The sequence below is a fragment of the Canis lupus genome, chromosome 10 (genome assembly GCF_011100685.1).
Source record: "Canis lupus familiaris isolate Mischka breed German Shepherd chromosome 10, alternate assembly UU_Cfam_GSD_1.0, whole genome shotgun sequence".
NCBI classification, from domain to species: Eukaryota; Metazoa; Chordata; class Mammalia; order Carnivora; family Canidae; genus Canis; species Canis lupus.
In genome coordinates this window covers 55516880-55533310 of record NC_049231.1, presented here as the reverse complement: position 1 = coordinate 55533310, position 16431 = coordinate 55516880, and the positions used below count along the sequence as shown (strand labels likewise).

Genomic DNA, 16431 nt, shown 5'->3' with positions numbered 1-16431 from the left:
TGCCTCTGACTCAAGTTGTGATCCTGGGGTCCAGGGATCAAGTCCCGCATGGAGCTCCCCAAAGGGAGACTGCTTCTCCCTCTGCCTATGTCTCCATCTCTCTCTGGGTGTCTCTCATGAATAAATAAATAAATTATTTTTTTAAAGGTAAACTGTTTTATCACATATGCATTAGATAAAAGAATATGAATTTGAATCCACAGTGGTCATTTTCAGAGACTGTGCTTTTTAGTTAGGGTGACTATATGTAATTTACCACCCAAATTGAGATAATTTTGAGAGTTAAAGGGGGCCCTGGGCATAATTACACTGGGACAGTAAGTGTAAATTGAGATATCTCAGGAACACCAGGATAAATGGTTACCCTACTTTTTTTTTTCTTTTTTAATTTATTTTTTATTGGTGTTCAATTTACCAACATACAGAATAACCCCCAGTGCCCGTCACCCATTCACTCCCACCCCCCATCCTCCTCCCCTTCTACCACCCCTAGTTCGTTTCCCAGAGTCTTTAGTCTTTATGTTCTGTCTCCCTTTCTGATATTTCCCACACATTTCTTCTCCCTTCCCTTATATTCCCTTTCACTATTATTTATATTCCCCAAATGAATGAGAACATATAATGTTTGTCCTTCTCCGACTGACTGACTTCACTCAGCATAATACTCTTCAGTTCCATCCATGTTGAAGCAAATGGTGGGTATTTGTCGTTTCTAATGGCTGAGGAATATTCCATTGTATACATAAACCACATCTTCTTTATCCACTCATCTTTCGATGGACACCGAGGCTCCTTCCACAGTTTGGCTATCGTGGCCATTGCTGCTATAAACATCGGGGTGCAGGTGTCCCGGCGTTTCATTGCATCTGTATCTTTGGGGTAAATCCCCAGCAGTGCAATTGCTGGGTCGTAGGGCAGGTCTATTTTTAACTGTTTGAGGAACCTCCACACAGTTTTCCAGAGTGGCTGCACCAGTTCACATTCCCACCAACAGTGTAAGAGGGTTCCCTTTTCTCTGCATCCTCTCCAACATTTGTGGTTTCCTGCCTTGTTAATTTTCCCCATTCTCACTGGTGTGAGGTGGTATCTCATTGTGGTTTTGATTTGTATTTCCCTGATGGCAAGTGATGCAGAGCATTTTCTCATATGCATGTTGGCCATGTCTATGTCTTCCTCTGTGAGATTTCTGTTCATGTCTTTTGCCCATTTCATGATTCGATTGTTTGTTTCTTTGGTGTTGAGTTTAATAAGTTCTTTATAGATCTTGGAAACTAGCTCTTTATCTGATACATCATTTGCAAATATCTTCTCCCATTCTGCAGGTGGTTACCCTACTTTTAATCTCCATTCGGTGCTGCCCCAAGTTTATTATCACACTATGTTGACAGATGGAGCCTATATGTAGGGTAATGGTTGCTCTGTAGTAAATATAGCCATTTTATCATTTATGGAAACAATATGTACATACCCAGTAAATACTTTCATCAGTAATGAATCCCTTTTCTCAGTTGCTACTACCACATGGAATATGAGCTACTACTAAGGGTGCCACCTGGGATATTTATTTTTAGGGGTACCCCAACTTCCTTGTCAGAGGAAATTAGCTACATCCCACTTACTTAAAAGAAATTTGCTGCTGTGAGAATGAAGTCCAACTTCATAAATTCTGTAGCATAGACTTGCATCACAAAATAAAGTGAATGGTGACAAATCAAAACAAATTAAGCAGTGTCAGCTTTGTTAGTCTTCTGTCATAACAACGTTGCTTCCAGAATGCAGATCAAGCTAAATGATCATTAAGGTAACCACACAATACTTTCATTTGATGAAAAGACATTAATTCATTTCTAACTCACTGAGTGAAGTTACATGCTAAGAGACTGATGGAGTCTTTCCTGAGGACAATGAGGATTTAACTGGAAATATGTCATTGACAGAGAATAACTAAACCTCAGATAATGATGGCGGAATTCAACTACTCAGAGCATTTCTCATACATGTGAAATTTCCTTTAAAGGGAACATGTGAAGCTGCCATAAATATAGAGTCACCAAGTGCACAAATTAGCTCTTGTAATAAACAAGATTAAAGACTCCGAGCATTGCAATGGGCTTGGTTAATCAATAGGCACTTGAAGGAACTTTAAGATTAATCAGAGTGTAGGTTCTACATTCCATCTACAGGAATGTCTCTCTGAAATCCTGTATATACTCAACCATCGTTTACTTTGCACTTAGATGTCGAGATCTAGCATGTATTTTAGTTGAAGGATAAGAAATAGTCATTCCAGTTACATTGCCATTTAGTGGGGGGGGGGGGAAGGAGAGAGAAATTTGCTATTTACCTAAGTAATTTAGCAGCACATAACCATTTGGTTATACGTTAAAATATCGAATGTTAGAGAATATCAATAGGAATGTTGGGGTAAAGATATCTGGAAACCTCTCTGTAAAGTCATGCGAATACTAGAAAAATTGTCATAATTACCTGGATATAGAGATGTTCAAAAGGTGCTATAAAAAAAAAAATCCGGCTCATAGTTGGGAATCTAGAAGTCCTTGCACGTGGGCAGGGCTATATGTATGCCCTACAAACATCTAAGGAGGCCCTAAACTCTCAACTCTGGATAATGTTGAGGCTCTGTGTGAGCAGGCAGTGAAACCTAAGGTGGAACTGTGAACTGCCTCGTAGAGTGGAGAAGGCATAGCCAGCCATCACAGAGTTCCTGTATAGCTCTGACCTCTCCTTCTTTTATTCTATTATTGTCACAGATTCTGTCTATATAAATTGTGTGCCCATCTACTGGGATTTATAATTATCACCTTATATAGATCTCTTAAATTAGGAGGAAAAAGATGATAAAAAATACATATATATTTTTTTCTAAACTAAATTGGTATATACTAGGTATTAATCCTCTGGAATTCACAAAGAAAATAATTCTTAAAATACAGCAAAATAAAACAAGGAAATTAAAATAATTCAAGTAAATTCATTTCTTTAATATCAATAATAGCATTAATAGATGAAGGCAGAAACAAAAGGCATAAGACATAGACAATAAATAGCAAAATGGATGATGTAAATCATATCAATAATTCTCCTAAATGGAAATGGATTAAACACTGCAATCAAAAGGAAGAGATTAAAAGAATGGATTAAAAAATATAACTGCGAAAGAATGAAACCTATCTACCAAACAGTAAACAGAAATTTAGAATGGCTATGCTAATACCAGGCAATGTTAAGACAAAAAAAATGCTACTAGAGAAAAAGAAAAAAACATTTCCTAATGATTAAAGTATCAATCCATCAAGAAGACATAGAAGTATAAGCATATATGAAACTAACAACACAGCTTCAAAATACATGTGGTAATATCCGACACAGCAACAGAGAGAAAATATTCAGTAGTTGGTAGTGTCAGTATCTCATATTCAATAATAGAGAGTCTGGCGATAATAAGAATCAGAAGATCAACAACTTAATGAAAACCGGCTAGACTTAGCAGACAGCTACCCAAAACTCCACATAACAATAGCAGAATATATATTCTTCAGTGCACATGAAACACAGTCCAAGATAAACCATGTGTTATCCCATGAGACAAGTTTTAATATGTTTAAAAGAATTGAAATCAGGGGCAGCCCTCGGCACTTTAGCACCGCCTTCAGCCCGGGGCCTGATCCTGGAGACCTGTGATCTAGTCCCATGTTGGGCTCCCTGCATGGAGCCTGCTGCTCCCTCTGCCTGCATCTCTGTCTCTCTCTCTCTCTCTCTCTCTGTCTCTTTCTCATGAATAAATAAACTCTTTAAAAAAATAATTGAAATCATACTATGTTCTCTGACCAAAATATAAGTAAATTAGAATTCAATAATAAAGAGAAATTTGGACAAGTCATAAATATGTGGAAATTAAATAATACACTTGTCAAAAAGCAAAGTCTGCACTTGGATAAAACAAAGCAGAAAGCTCAATTTAAATGTGAGGCTTTTGACCTGCAAGCAGGGAAACTCCAGGCTATGGGTCATTTAATTCCCAGTTACTCACCAACTAAGGGATTTTTATGGAATACATATGAAAGTTATTTCGCTTTTTCAGCTGACTGGTTGCTTAGGGGTCTTCTTTCTCATTTGGATCAGGGTCACTGAATCAGGGGAACAAGGAAGTCCACAGATGACATGGATAGCTTTGGCATTTGGGAATTGGCTAGTACCCTATGCTGATTTCTAAGAAGGGCTATAAACTCTCATAAGGAAGGATTCTGTTCCTTCATGTGCTTGGTTTGATCATTTCTATTTTGTTCCTGACGTAAGTGACTCCACTTTAGTTAGGTTGTACACACTCCTCAATAACCTTTGGATCCAGAGGGAATCATTAGGAAAATTAGAAAAGACTTTAAGATCAATGAAAATAAAAAGGCAACATACCACACTTAGGAGATTCAGTGAAATGATTTCTGTCACATGGAGCTTTGATTGCAGTAGGTAGAGACAAATAATAAATAATAAATTGACTAATCAGGTAGTTTTCTTAAAGGCCATGGTCTGTGTCACATGTCTTTTATCACAGTTCAGGACATTTTCCACTCTGTCACATGCTATGGTTTGAGGAAAAGACTTTTTTTGAAAAGGAACTACTAACAAGATTTTATTGGTAAGACAAGAAAAGCACTGGTTCTTTCTTCATCTCCCCTCCTTCCCAGAGAGGCAGGCTGGGGTCAAGGTAGTGACTGACATGCAAGACATACCCATATACCAAGAGAGGGATTCCTCTCTCCCTTGTGTTCTTCTTTTTCATGGGTAAGTGTGGAAAGCATTGTTTTTAGTGGGAGAGTCCTCAAGAACTCTTTGATATGAGTCAGTCTGGCTTTTTGTACCATTTAGTTACTGTCTGGGAACCAGGAATGTGCACTTTCCTAGTGCTGGTTCCATGTTTCCAGACAGTGAGGATTATAGGCACCCCACCTTCTATTCCCCCATGTCTTAACTGAGGGAGGGAGCCAGCAATCCACGGGAAGCAGACATGGGTACAAGGTCCAGGGCTGCCCTCTGCTAGCTCATTGTTCAGGCAAAATGGTAACCAATTATGTATCTCTATCTCAATTTTGACTAAAGGGATTTTGGCTATTAACTGCATCAATATGCTGAACTTCATATTACTTCGTGTACTTATTAGCATATCTCAAAGGTCTTGGATATCTTATTTTAAAATAAGGAAAAAATATAGAAAGTGAGCCATGGGGCTAAGGAAACCTCCCTTCCATCTTGAAATGAAGGGATTGCCCGTGTTGACAACCACATACTGACTAAAGAGATTTCAGGCTCAGATTCTCGCTCTCTCTGGAAACACTATTTTCATGGTGCATTTAGCAAATGCTTTATTATAATTGAACTTCTATGAAACTACATATTATGCAAATAAATTAATTACCATTTGTAGCATTACAATGGCTAGTAAATCAATTCATAATTATATGACACTTAAAATAAATAGAATAACACTCTTTAAATTTCCCTGTTGAAGTGCTAATGCATAATATGCTCAGTAGCAGAGCAATAAAATAGTAAAAGGCGAAGCAACATCATATGCTGAATCACGGGTACTGAGCGTAAAATGAAGCCACAATGACTACGAGCTTTGCTCTCTATCCCTGTACACAGAAGCCTTTTGAGCACTCTAGGTACCCCAAAGAACTGCCTATAAATGTATCCAATATACTTTTATTTTCATAATCAGTAGCTGACATTAAAGGCCAGAACAGAGTATTTGTTGAGATAAACTTAATTTTTCTCTAATACGGAGTATTCTTTCCAAGTAGTCACTTGTTTCAAGAGCATTGCTTTGCCAAGCAAGAACTGATAGGGTAAAATTTAAAAATAAGAAAGGAAAACTCCTACTTGAGCATTGTACTTGCAAAACACATAGGGTGGGCACAGTACTGTTAGTGGTAATCCTCTTAAGCATTTCAGTGGAGGAAGTCTCTCCAGAAATCGAGATATAATTCAACTCTAAAGACAGGCATTAGATGAATCTGGGGCTCTGGAGAGACAGCAAGAATAAAGCATCAATAAGCAACTATTCCTTATTTTGTGTTTCTTTATATCCTTGTCAATATCAGAAGATCCTGTAATCCAAAAAATGGCTATAATCCAGGCAAGCATTTGATGTATCCCAGAGGTCGCATACATTTGAAGGCCTTCAATAGGTAAAAGAGCCAAACTGGCTTATTTTATTTTATTGCTACAATAGAAATTGCACATGTACATATACACTAGGAGCCATGCTCTGAAGAGCAAATGGAATGTATAATGAGATGTGGCTTTGACATGCTTGGTTGGCAATGTTTTCTCCATTCCATAGTAAATCATAAGAATGGCAGCAACATGCTGTCAGAATGTATGATAAATAATAATTTCCTAAGTCCCAGTCACTCTGAACCTCTAGATGAGAAGAAAACCAATTTAGAAGCAGTTTTATTTTGTGGCATGTGGTCACAAGAGCACAGTTCTAGCAGCAGGGTGCCTGGGCTCTCCAAAACACTTATTTGTGGCCTTGGAAAACTCGGTTCAATCCTCCAGTTCTAAAATCTGTAAAATGTGAAGATTTGAAACCTTACCGATTCACCTCTCATAAAATGTTGCAAGCTTGAGATTAAATATTAAAATAACTAATTATCATCAATTACTAGATTCAATAAAATTGTAGGTAGGACCTTGTTAATCAAATCTCATGTCCGTTGATTCATTACCTAACTTTAGAAGCACTCAAAGGACAATTGTTTCTCTTTTAATATTTGTCAAATACTGATCAGTGAAATTACTCTGAAATGTAGCAGAAAAGATCTCTCTTGAGGCCAGTAGAGGAAAAAAAAAAAAACCCACAAAGAACAAAAACACCTCCATCTCTGCAGGGTGTTGAAGCAATTAGAGGCCCGTATTGGTGGAATGCAGGAAAGTGAGAGTGGTAAGTCTGCAGGGAGGGTTAAAAATGTGGCTTGACTTTTAAAATTTGGGGGATAAAGAATAGATGCATGTGCACACTCATGAATGTGTGTGTGTGAGAGAGAGAGACAGAGACAGAGACAAGACAGCATTCTCCTCTGCTGGGTGACCCTAGTTTCACTGAGGTCTCTACCTAGTTAGAAGAGGTTGGAGGACCTTCACAACTCAAGCAATGAGGAAGCACCCATGGGAAACTGAAACTCAAAAATGTGAGACAGAGAGTGCTTGGAAAGTTGAGGAGACTTAATGCTCATCTTTTGTACGGAAAGACATTAGGGAAAAACACTCATTTTCATTCCAATTCAGAAGCCAAAACTGAGATGAAGATGCTCCTCCTTGCTCTTGCTAACATTACCGAACCCCTCTGCTTCCTCCCTTTAGAAAACAAGAGAGGCTGTGGCAGAGAAATTTTCTTGAACACACAGACACCAGGCCTCATCAAGTATGCTTTCTTGGCTCTTATATTAGGTTTCTGTGGAATTTACTCAATTATTTCTTTAAAGCAAAGGAAGGGTTTAAAGTAGTACCTTTAAGTGCTGTCTTGCTAAAATCTCTGTAAGTGATTGGGCTCAAAGCAGGGTATCATAAAATTTGAGGAAGGCATTCTCTACAGAAAAGCCAGTATGATTTTTTTAAAAATTTTTATTTATTTATGATAGTCACAGAGAGAGAGAGAGAGAGAGAGAGAGGGAGAGAGAGGCAGAGACACAGGCAGAGGGAGAAGCAGGCTCCATGCACCGGGAGCCCGATGTGGGACTCGATCCCGGGTCCCCAGGATCACGCCCTGGGCCAAAGGCAGGCGCCAAACCACTGCACCACCCAGGGATCCCCAGTATGATCTTTAAAAAAGTTAAAACCTAGCACATTACTGCCATGCTTAATATCCCTCCATGGCATCCTACAGCATCCCGCTGCTCTTAGAACAGCCTGGGTCCTTGCCACAGCCCAGATTGGCTGTCCTATATCTTCTGCTGCTTCTTCATTTCCATTTGCTGGTTCACTGTACCTGAGGGGGGCACCACCTCCTTCTGTTTCTCAGACAGGTAGGCACGCTTGAGCCTTTGAGACTCTGCACTTACTTCCTCTCTTGGAATTTTCTTCCTTCATCTATTTACATCCCTCAGATCCTAGATTAAGTGGCTCATCTTGTGAGATGCATTCTCACTGACCTTATCTGAAGTGATTTACCTCAGTTATTTTACTTGTTGCTCTGTTCACTTCAAGGCGCTTAACGCAATCAATAATTAATTTGCTTATTATGTACATCTTTATGATCTTTATTCCCCACTACAATGTTACCTCCATGATCAGGGATCTCATCCTTTTATTTACCATGTTATCTTTAGTACTTATTTTTTTTTTAATTTTTTTTTATTTATTTATGATAGGCACACAGTGAAAGAGAGAGAGGCAGAGACACAGGCAGAGGGAGAAGCAGGCTCCATGCACCGGGAGCCCGATGTGGGATTCGATCCCAGGTCTCCAAGATCGCGCCCTGGGCCAAAGGCAGGCGCCAAACCGCTGCGCCACCCAGGGATCCCTATCTTTAGTACTTAGAACAAAGTTTTGCACACAGTACAGACTCAGCATTTGCTAGATGAATGGAGTTGCACTAACCTCTGCTGTGCTTTTAGTGCTAAAATCAATTCAGCCAGAGAGAGTTGTGCATTTTGTAGAATATTAGAGACGGATCACTTGTGAGAACTAGCCTACCGTCCTTATTTACTGGAGATGAAATGAGACATCATATAGTTATCCTTGGGCCAATAGTAAGTACTGCTATGACCACATCACTGAAGGAAACATGCCCCCAGAGAATTCTCCTAGAGAAGCATACATCTTTGAAGTCTTTTGGTGACATAATGCTGTGTATTTATGAAGGTCAAGCATATTATCAACATTTACCATCTGAATAGAAAAAGGGCCTTGATTTTTCCTAGCAATAGAGGAAATTTTTCCCACCCAGTATTAATTAGCTCAGGAAGTCATACAGCTTTTCATATCATCCTTATTCAAGAAACATCCCCTCACTTTTTAAAGAGAGAAAGAGAGTAAGAGAGGAGAGGGACAGAGGGAAAGGGAGAGAGGTCATCTTAAGCAAGTTACACACCCACTGTAGAGCCCTACAGGGGGCTCTATCTCAGGACCCTGAAATCATGACCTGAGCTGAAATCAAGAGTTGGTCGTTTAACCAACTGAGCCATCCAGGCCTCTATCCTTTATTCTTTTTATTATGCCTTCATTATGTTTTTTCAGCTCACAACACTAGGAGAGATTTTGTTTATATTAACATCCAACAGGGAAAACACTAGAATACAATCTAATATTTGATTGAGTTACATTTAATTATTTTCTTTATCAAAATAACTACTACATAATGAAATTCTACTAATGCCATATCAGTTGAATTATAAAGACAGGCATAAATCACAAAATGAAATCAAATTTGTGTAGATTAAAATACTTGAGAAAATTCTGAAATATTTAAAGTTAGTATTTACAATACTATCAAGTTTCTCTTTAGACCTCATGTTTTCAGCAGAATGAGATGTCTAAAGATTAGCTAAATCATCTCTTTTCCTTCAGACACAGTTCTAAAAAAAAAACAATGACCACATAAATTGAACAAACATGTCTCGATGCTTAAAGAGAAGACAAGGAAAAGGAACTTTACTGCCTTACTCAGGCTTTAGAATATTGAAGCTTCCAATTTCTACCTATAGAACCTCTCACTGAGGTGGTATTTTGGCTGCTGGTTATATGTAGAATCTTCCAATTACTAATATCACATCGAAACTGAAACCAAACATATGTAAAGATCTAAAACTTTAAAAAATAGGGAATAGGATCACATACACATTTGAGGAATAAAATTAATTTGTGAACGATAAATACATTTCACAGAGTGAAGTTATAAGCTGATTAAGCAGAAAAAAGCAAATAAAGTACATATGGGTTCTAGGTACCTGGCTAGCACTCAACAGTTGGTGTTTTCCTTCACTGTTTTATATTCCATAAAATTGTCTATACACGAATAAATATGCTCAGTGACCATGTTTCATATAGAAGAGGGCTTTTGTGAGGGTGAGGAATGACCATTTAAGAGCATCAGTTAGGCAATGCCACAAAATAGCTGATAGCCTTTCATATATACATACATTAGCTGCACAAAGCAACAATTTTACTTTTGCTTGCTTTTATTTCAACTTGCAGACCATTTTATGCCATTAAAGATATATAAAAGATGTGAGAAACACAAATGAACTATCCATTGTATACACTCTTTCTAGAAGCTTAAAAGGGAAACTTAAGTTATGGCCTATTCTATTGTTGAGATCACTCAGAAAACCAAATCGAAACAATTAAATTATATCCCTTACTGCTACCCAAGTACAGATTTTCTGGATTAAGATTTTCTGGTCTGTGATAGCATCTTTACTTAGCATTACATTCAGGTTATGGAAGAACCCTGCAGTGCTATGCTACAAGGCCATCATGAACCAGGAAGACTAATGGCTAGAATCTAGTTTTTCCCTTGATCATAAAGGATAGCACTCTGACCCTTGTCTCCAATTTATCACAAGGTATTCTATTTCGATTCACCTCTCCCCTGTAACATAACAAATTAGCCCGAGTGGAACATTTGGCTGTAGTGCTTTCACAAGAAGGCTGGACTAGATTTATGTACACTTAAACCTGTGCCATTTGCTACTTCTTCTCCATAAGAATAATGATGGTAATGAAAGATTAGAGTGACCATCTGCATTCCTCATGGACAAGGCATGAAAAGGCTCACAAAAAGCACAATGTTGACTTTCCACTTCAATATAAAGTCTACAGGTCAGAAAGTAACAAGTTTTCAGAGGTAATATTTGAGAGAATCCAGCCAATGTTAGCATTTTTCTCTCTCAATTTGGCTATCCAAATGAGATGAAAAGAACTATCTGCCTCAGGAGAGATCCTATGAGAGCATGGAAGATGTGGTTGTTCCTAGTATATTTTCAGCTGCTAAACACACCATCACTCAGCCTTAATATATATCTATGTATATAAAGTCCATGGGGAAATGCAATTCTAGCAGTTGGCTGATGGACAGAGGAGAACAAAATGAATTTTACATTTCAGAGGAACAAAAAAAGAAAAGCAGCTTAAAGTCAAGAGCATTTATTGGTATAAAGTCACATGCATAAAGCTAGATTGCTGGAACTGACTTAAGGCCTTTCTCTTCTCTGGAGGCTCTTTACCTTCAATTCTTCACTTTCTGTCTCAAAAAAACTAGCTCCCAATTGTCAGGTGTGAGAAATTCTCACTAGCCCAGATTTCTACCTTTTTACCCCATTTCCTTTTCACTTAATTCTCCTAAGCAAATTCCCTTTATTGTTATTCCTGCAATTTAATAATGTCTGTGAGATGTTCTTTAGAATGTATATTACTTGAAGGAGGCAGAACTAGAATTAAATGTAATACTAGCATTAGCTGTCCTAGTGAATGATTACGCTTCCTGTATGGCCAGTTTTGTAGACGCGCAATTCAATTTAACAGTGCCAAAGGAACGTACTGTTTGTATAGGTATTGAGTGAAGTGATCATTTCATTTTTACCACAAAGCCTGAAATATTTCATCCCTGTGGGTGAGTTCTAATAAACCTAAATGTTCTGTACCATCTTCCTATTCCCACTAAAATGTAAAAGTCTTCTAAAAGAAAATGAGCTTTTCTCTCTCTTTGTAGTTTTTTTCTTTTGGAGTCCAGGATCACTGGCAGATATTCTTGAGCTTATGTTGTCTTACATAGTTCACTTTTAAATTGTTTTTTAACTTACTTTTCAATTAAATCGTAAACTACTTGTTGATAGAAATTTTATGTATTCCTCATAGCGCCTTTTAGTATAAGCTAGATTAATAACCGTTAAGTGGATTATACTTAAATTCTATTGTCTTATTCTTCTTCCAACTTGGACTGCAGTTCTCTTTCAGGTTGCTCATGTCCTCATCTCCATTTATAGTGCTTTACAAAAAATCAGATGGGCGAACATAGGGGTAATATGTAGTTTTCTTCCCTCAACTATAATCCTGTTCTGTAATTATTAGTTCTGATCATATAACATGTAATTGGCTGATGGATCAGTATTATATTTTTGAACCTGTCAAATTATTTTATTTTCACAGATAATAAACTTTGTATATAACGAGACTTCAAAAACACTTAAGGAATATTGTGTATAATACATTATCATATTAAAAAAACAATATTTTACCAACATGAAATTTCAACCTTGATGTGTTCTTGTGACAATTCACTACTCTTGATTATCTTTTTATTGACAAGGTTTACAGTAAAGATTATCTGTTTAAAATCCATGATTTGGCATGTATTATAGGATAAAAAATGATGAAAAAAGTAGTTCAGTAAGAGTCCCAATGTCAGAAGCAGCTTTTCAAATACTCAGAAGGAGTTCAGATATGTCATGGGAGATGTGGTAATGCAGTAGATATTATAACTTAGCAACATAAGATCACAAATCTAACAGTATTTCCCCATTAGTACAAATAATAAGATGGGATGAGCTTGCAACAAACTTTGAATAAATGAGAAAGGACTATATACTCACTGAAGAAAATGTTTGATAAGAACAGCATTTCTGTTAAAAAATACTGTTTAATTCTATGACTATGTGACCATTTAATTTGGATACCAAATTCCATTAATTTATAGTTTATATTTTATTATTCTGGTAACCTACCATGATAAAAATAGGGATGCAAGGCACCAGTCTTGTTTTTGACATCTTGACAAAGAGGTTCTAGAATAGAACCATTTGGTACAATTCTGTACAAATCTACTTCTACCATTCATTTCCCACTAATTCTATACAGGTCACACGAGTGCATGAGTATTCCACTAAACATAGCACCCTTCCCCCAAAGAAAAATCCAATCTGAAAATTATGTAAAACTGGAGCAGTGAGAGCCAGAGTCTATAGTCTACCACTTACTAAAGCAAAAGCTCCTCGGAGGTGATTAGGAAAAAATAAATTTTTATGTTATTAATATTTGTACTTCCATCCTGCCCTTCTAGCATCTACTACCTATTAGTGCTCATTATAGAGTAGATGTATAGGGGCATCTGGGCTCAGTGGTTGAACATCTACATTAGGCCCAGGTCATGATCCCGGGGTCTTGGGATTGAGTCCTGTATTAGGCTTCTTGCAGGGAGCCTGCTTCTCCCTCTGCCTATGTCTCTGCCTCTCTGTGTCTCACATAAATAAATAAATAAATAAATAAATAAATAAATAAATAAATAAATAAATAAAATTAAAAAAAAAGAGATGTATAAATTAAGGAATAATTGATCTTGGGAAAATAAATTTTCTTCCCAAGGTTTAATACAACCTTAACTAGAAGAATAAATCTCAAAAAAGGCAAGAAGGATCATTTGTCTTCGATTTTTTTGGTATGACAAGAGGTCATAGAACAGATCCACAAAAATTAGAAGATGTTATACTAGAAAAGCTTTATACACATCTTAACTGACATTCTGTAAGCACTGTTTTCCAAGGCAACTGAAAATCAAACTCTGATACAAAATCACAACACCTCACTCACAAAATTCAGCATCAAATTACCAAATAAGCACAATGTTTGTCTCTACATGCCTGGCTGACAATATGGCAAGCAGGAAACTGCCCAGGGGGAAGATTCTGAGGTCTCTCCAAATGACACCAACACTGGACTGAATCACCTCCTCTATTATTGTTGATTAAATGATCTATAAAGGTGTGGGTTTTGCCTCCAGGTCTCTCTTAATTCAATAAGTATTAATTGTGTTTTTATGATGTTCTAACACATATGAAACTGTAGGAATTTCAAAGGTGACTAGGACATGATTCTACTTTAAGATAACTCAAAATATAGTGAAAAAGACATGCGCACAACTATCTGTAATGTAATTTGATCAATTTGTGAGATTAAATGTCTGATGATTTGGTTTCCAAGACTATGAAATACTAGTGAGGACTGATTCAATGATCAAGACAGGGCTGAGGGTAGGCACCATGACTTAGCATCAACTGGCCATGGTGGGAAAAATCCTGAGGGTGATAAACTGATAGCGAATCAATGGTAAGAAAGCTCTGCTAAGATAATCCAACAAATTTGTAGTTTTGGCTGTGATATTCTATATTTACATTCTTATTGAAATTAAACTGCTAAAAGCTGTGAAATAAAAAGAAACCAGAAAGTTGAGCTCCTTGAAAACATTTTGGACGGTCACACCCTGTTCTCAAATTCAAAAAATCAACTTCTTTCTGAATCCTGAGGGAGAGGGCTTTAAGTAGTTGTCCTAAGTAATAGAAATTGTCCACTTTTTGTCCTGCTTATGGAAGTTAGAGAGAGCTGTATTTTAAAGACAAAAGGACAAAATTAGAGCAATATATTCATCCTCTTTTTGAGTGTAAAGCCCCTAAGATTTGCAAAGAGTCTGTTATTGTATGAGACATTTGTCAGCCATGGCATCCTAATGCAGACTAGAGAACAGTATGTTAAAAAGAGAATATGAGAGAGAAGATCTTCCTGTGATAAAGACTTTTTTTTTTTTTTTTTTTTGCATTTTGTTATCAATTCAGAGGCAAAGAAATGAGAGTGGCAGGTTACAGTTAATGAAATCAAGGCCATGGTTTGGTTAATAAATAAGCAATTATAGAAAAAAATTGGACAATTACCTAAAGGAAATATATGTAGTGATAGTTTATTGAGCAATATTATTTTGATATAATGTTATTTAGTTTTAATGCTTGATTTCTAAATTTTTAAGAGTTACTTGGAAGATCATAAGAATCCCAGATACTTAGAATTTAATACCACTTGGACTTTATGACCCAGCTCAAAGCGACTGTGACAGAAGGGAATACTGTAGAGAATCTGTGGCAGGCCCTAAAAAGACAATCACAAGAGTAACCTTGAGGGTTTTAAAGCAAAGTCATGCCTGCTTCTTCAAATAACTAGTTGCTTTCAATAAATCACTCCTGGCTTAGAAGTGAGGCTGCATGGTGCAATGAGGAGTTAAGTGTGTAATCCTTGGAGTCAGATTCTCTGAGTTTGAATCCTAGATCTCTCCCTTAATAGCTGTATGACCACCCACATGATACTTAAACCATGCCATATTTTGTGCCTGAAAAATAGGGAAAATAATAGCACTAGCTTCATAGTGTCACTGTGATGGTTTAAGTAATTAATATACATAAAGTGTTTGTGAAAGTGTCTGACAAGTAGTACAATACCATATTCATATTTTCTATTATTACAACTGGATCCTGGTAGAAACTCCATGTCTGCCCTTGGGGCACCAAATGCTCATGAGACCAGAGCTCTGTGACATAACGTGTATTATTTGATTCTCTAAATGCTAAAACATGCTCAACCATACCCCCATCATCAAATGGCTATGATTCATACCCAGTCAGGCTCAATTTAGGCCTCAAGAAGGCACCACAAAGTGTTATGAACAGATGATTAATATTACCAGCGCACCCACTCGGCTTGTCATTTCTTCCTTCACTTTTTTAAGTTCCTTAAAACTAGTGAACTAGGAAAAGCATATCTGAACCAGAAAAGCATATCTGAATGGTTCCACATGATATTCTCCCTAGGTGGAAGTGGAAGACTGCAACACATAAGATTGTTCTTTGCCAAAGGTTGGTCAGGGACTTGGAAATAATGAGATTGAAGCTTTGAAAAAAAAATTCTTCAAAAGTCACTTGGTAATAAGTTCCTTAGAATGGGTATAGAATGTAAGGATATGTATATCCCATGTGAATGTTCATCAAAGAATACCAGCTGCAGAAGAGACTCTCAACAGTCGGGTAGATAGATGATCTATTCCTGGATGTAAATCTCTTTAAATGGACACTCTTGTCCTTGGTTCAAAAGCTCATAAATAAAGTGGTCATGATGGTTGAAATCTAAGTTTACAAGTGCTTGATGAAATGGACTTCTTTATAACATAGCTGATCGGACCACTATTACTGTTCAATGCCCGCTCTACCAAAGTTAGAGATCAGTGTAGATGGAATCAAGACTCAAGGGGACCTGGTCATAAGTTCATTATTTTTTTTGAGTCTATCAAGAAAACTTGTTCTTCCTGGGCTAGATACTTCTTATGGATATGTATACACTTTCCTTGCCTACCATACTCTGCCAGCAATGATTCTGCAGTGTTAGGGTATTTAAAAGCATCCTGTATCTGGCCAGGGAATTTAACAGGAAAAGTAGTAAGGAGTGGGTTTATACCCACGGCATTCACAAACCTTAGCATATAGTCAATCATTCAGACATCACAGACCTTATGAAAAGTGGAAATGGCTTATAGAAGATCCACTCATGGTGATAGCTATGAAAGCACCTTGAAAGGTTGGTTTTGGTTCCTCTGAA

The 16431-nt window shown here is 37.1% G+C and overlaps 1 long non-coding RNA gene across 1 annotated transcript in view; it reads left to right on the top strand.

Moving 5' to 3' along the window:
• LOC102151272 overlaps positions 1-16431 on the top strand; it is a 37628-nt gene that overhangs the window by 4554 nt on the left and 16643 nt on the right. The window lies entirely within an intron of this gene.